Here is a 9,793-nt window from a genome sequence, read left to right on the forward strand (position 1 = left end):
GCCCTTTGTTATAAAAACCAAGATAGATAGAACAAAACGAGGAAGTCTCTGTCACATCCTGCCTGAATTGAATTTCCATGGAAAGTGCCCCACTAAGGTCTTAGAAGTAGGGTAAAGGTATCTGGGAATTTTATAGGGACTGCAAACTACAGAAGCTCAGAGCAGGGAGAAGATGCCCCAGCTGGCTGCCCAGGATCTCTGGGGCTCCAGGGAGGCAGGATGGCCATGCCTGCCCATTTCTCTTCACCATCATAGCAAAGCATACAGAGACTGTACAGGAATATCCACTAAAGATTTGGAAAGGTCTGGTGCTCAACTCTTAAGTCTGGTGCTTAACTCTTACCTCCACAGGATTAAGGACAGTAAGAAAAATAATCTCGGAACTTGGCCATGAGTATAACCTGTAAGAGCTGTTCACATGCAACTTGGAAATGCATCAGGGTGTTGTGCTGGGACTCCTCTAATGGAGCAAAGCTCAAAAAGAGAAGAAACAATGACTGTCCCACCCTACCCCGTTTTGCCATATGCCACTGTGCCACTTTGGTGTCAGTGGGAATGAAGCACAATGGACCAAGGTGCCAGCCTAACCGGCTATCACCCCCAACCCTGACATCGTTCCTCAGGGACAAGTCAGAGCTGTGTACAGGGGAATTCAAGCACATGGGGGACTCCCAGAAAGAAATGCTTGATGTTTACAGAGGGGCCTGTGCAGGTGCTGGGGTTCTGGGTTAGTGGATGGAGGTGAAAACAGTGAACTTTGGGTCCCAACCTGATGGTGATGCTCCATATTGAGGCAGGCTGGTGCATGCACCCCATAGAGACATCCCAGGACAGCAAAGGGAGCTGAGTAGTGAGCTTAAATGGTGGGTCCCAGTCCCGGGGGGTTGGGGAGACGGAGGAGGGCCCAGGGATAGATTTAACATAAAATTGACACTGAATAAAGAACAGGATCAGGGAAATGAGGGAGGCAAAGGGAAGGGTAAAGACACTGAGTGCAGGGAAGCCGTTGGCGTGTATGGGCAGGAATGGGTTATGGGCTTGCCATGGGGGCTTACGGAAATCACCAGGGGAAGGCAGTCCTGGAAACAAAAATCAATGGGACCAAATTGCAAAGGACCTTTTATTCCACAGCAGGAAGTGGAACATTATCCTAGCTGGCAGCCAAGAGTCAATTGGACGTTCAAATGACCTGAAGTGGTTCTGGATGGGAAGAAAAATGGCGGTTGTTTGAGGGACTATTTGGGAATGTTAATCCTGGGTTTTTCATTGGTCTTTCCCTGAGGTCCTACACACCACCCAGGGGGAGGTGAGAATGTCACAGCAGGAATCCAAAGGCAGCAGACAGAGTTCACTTCTGTGACTTCTGGACACAGCACAGCTGGGATGTGGGAGGGAGACCCCCACCTGCCACTTCCTGCACTTCCTGGTGCATCCTCCAGCAGGGACAGGACCCTGTGCCCTGTCCTACCTGCTGCACATGGGCACTTCATTCCAAAGCCTCCCAAGAAATGCCTGTGTTCAAAAAGAGGATGAGCTCTGGACTCCTGGGGAGCTGCAAGTGAAAAGGGAAGGACCCTCAGCTGCATTTGTTTGAGCAAGCTCCAGGAGCTGGTGATGGACAGGGATGCCTGGCGTGCTGCAGTCCATGAGGTTGTAAAGAGTTAGACATGACGAGCAACTGAACTGAACTGAACATAGCTGCCTTTGGTCAGTGAGGAACTCAACTTTGCAGCTATTCCATTGGGTCACTTTGGCCAATTCTCCTTGGTGTATATCAGCCTCACCATGAGGTTGTCTGAGAGGATTCACGGGTAGGGGAGCCTAAGAACACCTCTAGAGTAAAGGCCATTCTCACATACAACATGGGAAGATGGAACGAAAAGTCATGCCAAACTCACAAGTAGATCAGTTAATTCTTCTGAAAAAAAAAAAAAGGAAAGACAGCAGAAGAAATAACAGCTTAAGATAAACTTGTGAGAACAGATGTAAATGTAGGGGAGAGGGGAAGTCCCCTTCTACCCTAAGTTTGAAAATATGTGAAGCTTTCCTCATCTTCAGAGTCCATGCAGGAACTTGTATCCTCTTTCTCACTACCTCTCACTGCTCATTCTAGCTTTTCCAGTCTTCTTTCTGTTTATTCTTGGCCCCTAATCTCTTGAGAGTCCCTTGTACTGCAAGGAGATCCAACCAGTCCATTCTAAAGGAGATCAATCCTGGGTGTTCATTGGAAGGACTAATGCTAAAGCTGAAACTCCAATACTTTGGCCACCTCATGCGACGAGTTGACTCACTGGAAAAGACTCTGATGCTGGGAAAGGTTGGGGGCGGGAGGAGAAGGGGACGACAGAATGAGATGGCTGGATGGCATCACCGACTCTGTGGACATGAGTTTGAGTGAATTCCGGGAGTTGGTGTTGGACAGGGAGGCCTGGCGTGCTGTGATTCATGGGGTCGCAGAGAGCTGGACACGACTGAGCGACTGAACTGAACTGAACTGAACTAAATCTCTACCAGCCAAGCATCGATGATGGTAACCTCCACTCCCATGCATTTTCTCCCAGCATCCCACCCACCTCTTCTCTCTGCTAATCTCTTTCCCCAAGTTCCTGCTCAAAATTTCTTCTTCCAATGCCTTCATGAATGAATTTCCTCTTACCTCTGTGTACATACTTTCTTCTCATTTTTTAAGTTTCCTCATATAGTTTAGACTTGTATAAATGTCTCATGGGGCCACATTTGCAAATGTCTTTATGTAACTATGTATTTTTTTCCTCTACAATTCTGGCTCCTGCTCTTCAGCAGCCAAGTCTCCTTGACCCTTGGGTACCAGCAGTGATTCTTCCTCACAAAGGATGCTAGCCAATCTCGTGAGCTGATCCACAAAAGAGAAGACAGTCATTAAAGGAGATGGCTTTTGCTCTGCAATGCTCAGAGGCAGAAAGATTTGCTAATTTCTCAGCAACCTGAGCTCTCCTATTACATACCTTCTTTTGTTGTTTTCCAAGAAACCTAGACTGAAAGTCCTGTGCCTGTCAGCTGGCAGGGCGCCCACCACTGTGCTTTTGTCAACAAATGGTGAAGTGCACACTTGCATTGAGAGACAAGGAGAAACACACTACCAGCTCAGGCATTCATTTTAAGCTAGGTCCTGGGGGACCGAAAGGCCTGCAAGGGCCTCACACACCCTTTCACTACTCAACCTCCCTGAAATCTCCAAGGTCAACAGGCAATTCTGGAGTGACTTTAGGAGTGTGGCCCAAAGGCATCCTCATTGGACACCCCAGCCTCAAAGGAATCCCTTTCTAGTAAAGAATTAGCCAACATCCTCTTATAATGAGCAGAATCACGGAGAGTAAGAGTTGGTTGTAAGAAACCATCAGATAATGCAGACCCTGTTGAGAACGCATAAAGGGTTCACATAAAGGGAAAAGAGGGCAGGCTTTGACCAGTGTGCCTCGATTATGTCTTTTTAATCAGCCTGTCAAATCGTTTTCTAAATAGGATTTGACAGAGATTGAGTTACATAAAGAGATTTTAATAGAAAAAAGTGATTAGGCTATTATTTAAGGATGTTCCACACTCATGGGCATCAAACCAGTGCTTCCTTCCCAAGCATGGGGTGGGTTCCACTGTGTCATCCACACTCTCTCCTGGCTCCTTGGACATACAAATAGTATCTGTTTGTTATGTTAGATGGAAACCATTTTAAGAAATATTCAAAATTTCTAAATAAGGCAGAAAGGTGGCAACATGTCCTTTCAGGGTCATATGAAAACACTTGTGCAACCAAGGATTCATTATTGGTTATTGAAATAAAGCATATATACTTTATTTCACTACTGTTTATTATTGCTTGAAGCTTTCAGACTCAGTGAACTTGTATGTTTAACTTGTAGGTTGTTGTCTAGTAAAACTGCAAAAAAATTCTGTCAAGTATAAAAGGAAAATAGTCTCAAACATGCAGCTTATTGCCCTGTGGGACATTAACCACTGTTGCATATAAGCCAGTAATCTTATCCCAACATTCTAGGGACTTCCCTGGTGGTCCAGTGGTTAAGACAGTATGCTTTCAATGCAGGGGGCACGGGTTCAATCCCTGGTCAGGTAATTAAGATCCCACAAGCCACACAGCATGGCCAAAAAAAAAAAAAAATCTTATCCAAACATTCCTATATTAAGCTGGCTCAAAATATCCAACTCCTCAAATGGTCTTTGGACCAGTTTTTGCATATTATTAATTAATTATGAGTCAAATAAAATCCTTAACGTGTTCATTTCATATTTGAATAACTCATGTTATAATTTAAAAAATACATACTTTGACAGGTTATTAGTCTAGAAATAGCTTTCCCTGAAAGTGCCCTGACCCTGGCCCTTAATGAGCAGGGACCCATTGTCCTGGTCTTATCAGCACCGTATAGCTCATCACTGACATGATGAGCCCCAGTCCATCCCCAGTGGAGGCAGGATAAAACAGGATCATCTGGAAAACACTGCCAGGAAAATTCTCTCAAATATTCAACATCCTTTTAGGAGGCCTTTCTGTCTTCCTCTTTATCATTTCAGGTTTAATTTCTAAACATCTAAGTATGATTGACAGTGTCATTATGAAGACCTTTTGAAAAGAACATTCACATCACTCACCTGCACACTTCCATCATTATGTCTGGAACCTGGTAAGGACACAAATCCTCAGCTATAATTGAGCAGGTTTGTTCCCTGAACAGGGCGCAAGAGGGAAGATGGTGGTCCCTTCCCAAGTGTGAAACTAAGAATCAAGCTGGTTTGAGTAACTGCCTGAGGTGGGAGAAAGGGGGAATATCATTCAGAGTTGACCTTCTCTGTTGACTTCTTAAATATTTGTCCAGTATTGTGTTGGAGGAGGGAAGAAGCTGGCTGGGAGGGAGGGAAGCTGATGGTGGTTTGGGGTGGCCAGCCCTTTCCTCTGCATGTGGGCCTCTGTCCTCAACAACCACAGCTGGGACAACACACCAACTCCTGAGCAGACATCCGGAGGGAAAAATGGAGGAGGGAACAAAGAGACTAGAAAGAGAAGTAAGTTCCTCCACAGTACGTAGGGTATAGAATATCTTAGAGATCACTTCACCCAAGCCCCTCATTGCACAATCCAGAACTGAAACACAGAATGTGTGATTCCACCAGCCTAATAAGGAGGCAGAGTTTCCATGACACAACATGCCTGGGGAGGTGCACACTCTATATCCTGGGTGTAGTTCTGAGAAGCTGCTCCGGCTGAGGTTGAGGGCTGGTCGTGGACACAGTATCTCTGTTCAGACTTGGCTCTCAAGCCTGCAAGGGAGGCGCTTCACATTATCCCACTCTTGCTGATCTGTGCAACTTTTTGATCTTGTCTCTCTTGGCTTCTGAAGGGCAGAAATTCATTCTCTCACACACAGACACACAAAAGCTGTCCTGAATGTGTTCTGTGCATATGTGCAACATTCCCTTAGAACAGAAGGGGGTTTCTGGATAACTGGAAACATGTAGTTAAGGTTTTGATGACTACACTCCAAAAATGTTATGCCAATTGGCACTTTCAGCTGCAAGGTACAATGGAGTCCATCTCTGTGCATTCTTTTGATAAACACTGAAGTAAAAAATCTCTTGCATTTTGCTACATTTATTTTCAGTTCAGTTCAGTTCAGTTCAGTTGCTCAGTTGTGTCCGACTCTCCGCGACCCCATGAATTACAGCACGCCAGGCCTCCCTATCCATCACCAACTCCCGGAGTTCACTCAAACTCATGTCCACAGAGTCGGTGATGCCATCCAGCCATCTCATTCTCCGTCGTCCCCTTCTCCTCCCGCCCCCAACCTTTCCCAGCATCAGAGTCTCTTCCAGTGAGTCAACTCGTCGCATGAGATGGCCAAAGTATTGGAGTTTCAGCTTTAGCATCGGTCCTTCCAGTGAACACCCAGGATCGATCTCCCTTAGAATGGACTGGTTGGATCTCCTTGCAGTCCAAGGGACTCTCAAGAGTCTTCTCCAACACCACAGTTCAAAAGCATCAATTCTTCGGCGATCAGCTTTCTTCACAGTCCAACTCTCACATCCATACATGACCACAGGAAAAACCATAGCCTTGACTAGACGGACCTTGGTTGGCAAAGTAATGTCTCTGCTTTTTAATATATTATCAAGGTTGGTCATGACTTTCCTTCCAAGGAGTAAGCGTCTTTTAATTTCATGGCTGCAATCAGTGATGCAGTGATTTTGGAGCCCAAAAAAGTAAAGTCTGACACTGTTTCCACTGTTTCCCCATCTGTTTCCCATGAAGGGATGGGACCAGATGCCATGATCTTTGTTTTCTGAATGTTGAGCTTCAAGCCAACCTTTTCACTCTCCTCTTTCACTTTCATCAAGAGGCTTTTTGAGTTCCTCTTCACTTTCTGCCATAAGGGTAGTGTCATCTGCATATCTGAGGTTATTGATATTTCTCCCAGCAATCTTGATTCCAGCTTCTGCTTCTTCCGGCCCAGCGTTCCTCATGATGTACTCTGCATATAAGTTAAATAAGCAAGGTGACAATATACAGCCTTGACGTACTCCTTTTCCTATTTGGAACCAGTCTGTTGTCCCATGTACAGTTCTGACTGTTGCTTCCTGACCTGCATACAGGTTTCTCAAGAGGCAGGTCAGGTGGTCTGGTATTCCCATCTCTTTCAGAACGTTCCACAGTTTATTGTGATCCACACAGTCAAAGGCTTTGGCATCGTCAATGAAGCAGAAATAGATGTTTTTCTGAAACTCTCTTGCTTTCTCCATGATCCAGCGGATGTTGGCAATTTGATCTCTGGTGCCTCTGCCTTTTCTAAAACCTGCTTGAACATCTGGGAGTTCACGATTCACATATTGCTGAAGCCTGGCTTGGAGAATTTTGAGCATGACTTTACTAGCGTGTGAGATGAGTGCAATTGTGCAGTAGTTTGAGCATTCTTTGGCATTGCCTTTCTTTGGGATTGGAATGAAGACTGACCTTTTCCAGTCCTGTGGCCACTGCTGAGTTTTCCAAATTTGCTGGCATATTGAGTGCAGCACTTTCACAGCATCATCTTTCAAGATTTGAAATAGCTCAACTGGAATTCCATCACCACCACTAGCTTTGTTCCTAGTGATGCTTTCTACACATTTATTTTAGTGTACCTTTTAAAATCTTTAGTTCATGTTTATGTTCTACTGTATTTCAGGTCTGTGAGTTGTCTGCTGTATTGCATCTCATTTATATTGGATTGCTTTCCTTTCTTATTGGTTTGGAGATGTTCTTTAGATAGTTTGGATATTATTTTATCCATTGTTTGTGTTTTAACTTTATGCATGACATCTTAGACATGTAAAAAAAATTTTTTTCATCTGGCTTGGTCTTTTTTATTTTTTATTTATTGGGGTATAATTGCTTCACAACATTGGGCTAGTCTCTGTTGTATAGAAAAGTGAATCAGTCATATGTATGCACACATCCCCTCCCTTGGAGAAGGCAACCCACTCCAGTATTCTTGCATGCAGAATCCCATGGACAGAGGAGCCAGGCCAGTTACAGTCTATGGAGTTGCAAGAGTCAGGCACGACTGAGTAGCTAAACACTACCCCCTGCCTTCTGGGTTTCCCTCCCATCTAGGTCACCACAGAGCATCGAACACAGTTCCCTGCAGGAACACGCTCTCAGTAGTTACATATTCCATGCATAGCAGTATATACATGTCAATCCCACCTTCCCAATTCATCCCATTCCTCCTTTCCACTCTTCGTATCCATACGTTTGTTCCTTATGTCCACGTCTCTACTTCTGCGTTGCTGATAGATTCATCTGTATCATTTTTCTAGATTCCACATATATGTGTTAATATATTTGTTTTCCTCTTTGACTTACTTCACTCCATATGACAGTCTCTAGGTTCATCCATATCTCAACAAATGATCCAATTTTGTTCCTTTTCATGGCTGTAGAAGTTAATGTAGATAAGTACATCAATATTTTATAAATTCTGGGGTCTGCTTCATGTTTTGAATATAAACGTAATTTTAAATGACAAACATTTCTAGTATTTTCTAATAATTCTATAGGCTTTGTTTCATTTATAATCATCACGAGTGTGTGGTTAGGAATATAAAATTTTCAGTGGGAAGCAAATGGCATATCACTTGTTAGAGAAAAATCACAGTTTTTCCCATGATTGAAATGACATCTTTATTAATTACTGTATTTCCATACAATATTGGATCTGATGCTAAAGCCTCCTATTCTATTGACCTGTGCTGTACTTTGCTTAGTCACTCAGTCATGTCCCACTCTTTGCAACACCATGGACTAGCCTGCATTGCAGGCAGATTCCTCACCATCTGAGCCACCAGCGAAGCCCAAGAATACTGGAGTGGGTAGCCTATCCTTTTTCTAGAGGATCTTCCCAAACCAAGAATCAAACTAGAGTCTCCTGCATTACAGGTGGATTCTTTACCAGCTGAGTTACCAAGGAAGCTCCTCTATTGACCTACTTAATCTCTTTTTATGTCAGAAACACTGTTTTAATAACATTTTGATATCTGAAAGGGATCTCACTTCTGATTATATTTCCTTTGCTATAGTATCTGGGATATATTTTTATATTTGCTCCTCCATATGAACTTTAGAATCATCTCCACTATTTTTCAAAGTAAACATCTTGAGATTTGGATTGGATTTTTGGGGGCTCCAAAATCACTGCGGATGCTGATTGCAGCCATGAAATTAAAAGACGCTTACTCCTTGGAAGGAAAGTTATGACCAACCTAGATAGCATATTTAAAAGCAGAGACATTACTTTGCCAACCAAGGTCCGTCTAGTCAAGGATATGGTTTTTCCAGTGGTCATGTATGGATGTGAGAGTTGGACTGTGAAGAAAGCTGATCGCCGAAGAATTGATGCTTTTGAACTGTGGTGTTGGAGAAGACTCTTGAGAGTCGCTTGGACTGCAAGGAGATCTAACCAGTCCATTCTAGAGAAGATCAGTCCTGGGTGTTCACTGGAAGGACTGATGCTAAAGCTGAAACTGCAATACTTTGGCCACCTCATGCAACGCGTTGACTCACTGGAAAAGACTTTAATGCTGGGAGGGACTGGGGGTGGGAGGAGATGGGGACGACAGAGAATGAGGTGGCTGGATGGCATCACCGACTCAATGGACATGAGTCTGAGTGAACTCCGGGAGTTGGTAATGGACAGGGAGGCCTGGCGTGCTGTGATTCATGGGGTCGCAAAGAGTCGGACACGACTGAGCGACTGAACTGAACTGAACTGAAGATGAATGATACTAGAAATAAAGTTAGGACACAAACAATGGGTAAAATATTTCCCACATATAAAATCTCTTTATTTTAATAGGAGAACTTAATGTCACATTTATTGTGGTGACTGATTTGCTTTGACTTTTACTCTTGTCTTCTTATTTTATGTTCCTATGAAACAATTTCTTCTTGCATATTTGTTTCCTAACAGTTGGGTTTTACAATTTTCTTTCTTTGTGCCCCCTCTAGTGGTTTTAAAGTTCTGTAACCTATTTCTATTTGTTATCACTCTTAAAAATGTAAAAGAGCATTTTTTCCCCCTCAGTGTGTCTAGAAGTGCTGATCACTTCTGAATGAGATGACATATTGAACATGTTTTTACTCCTCTTCCCTTTCTTTCTACTCATCCCCCTCCAAACTCCTAAGATTGATTGAAATACTCTGGAAGTTTTGTTCCAGATGTTTTTAAATACATTTTGTCCTTCTTCTATGTTAAGAACTATTTTCTAAAAA

This window comes from Moschus berezovskii, chromosome 8 (genome assembly GCF_049115385.1).
Source record: "Moschus berezovskii isolate FMDL1 chromosome 8, NW_MosBer_1.0, whole genome shotgun sequence".
In the NCBI taxonomy this organism is placed as follows: Eukaryota; Metazoa; Chordata; class Mammalia; order Artiodactyla; family Moschidae; genus Moschus; species Moschus berezovskii.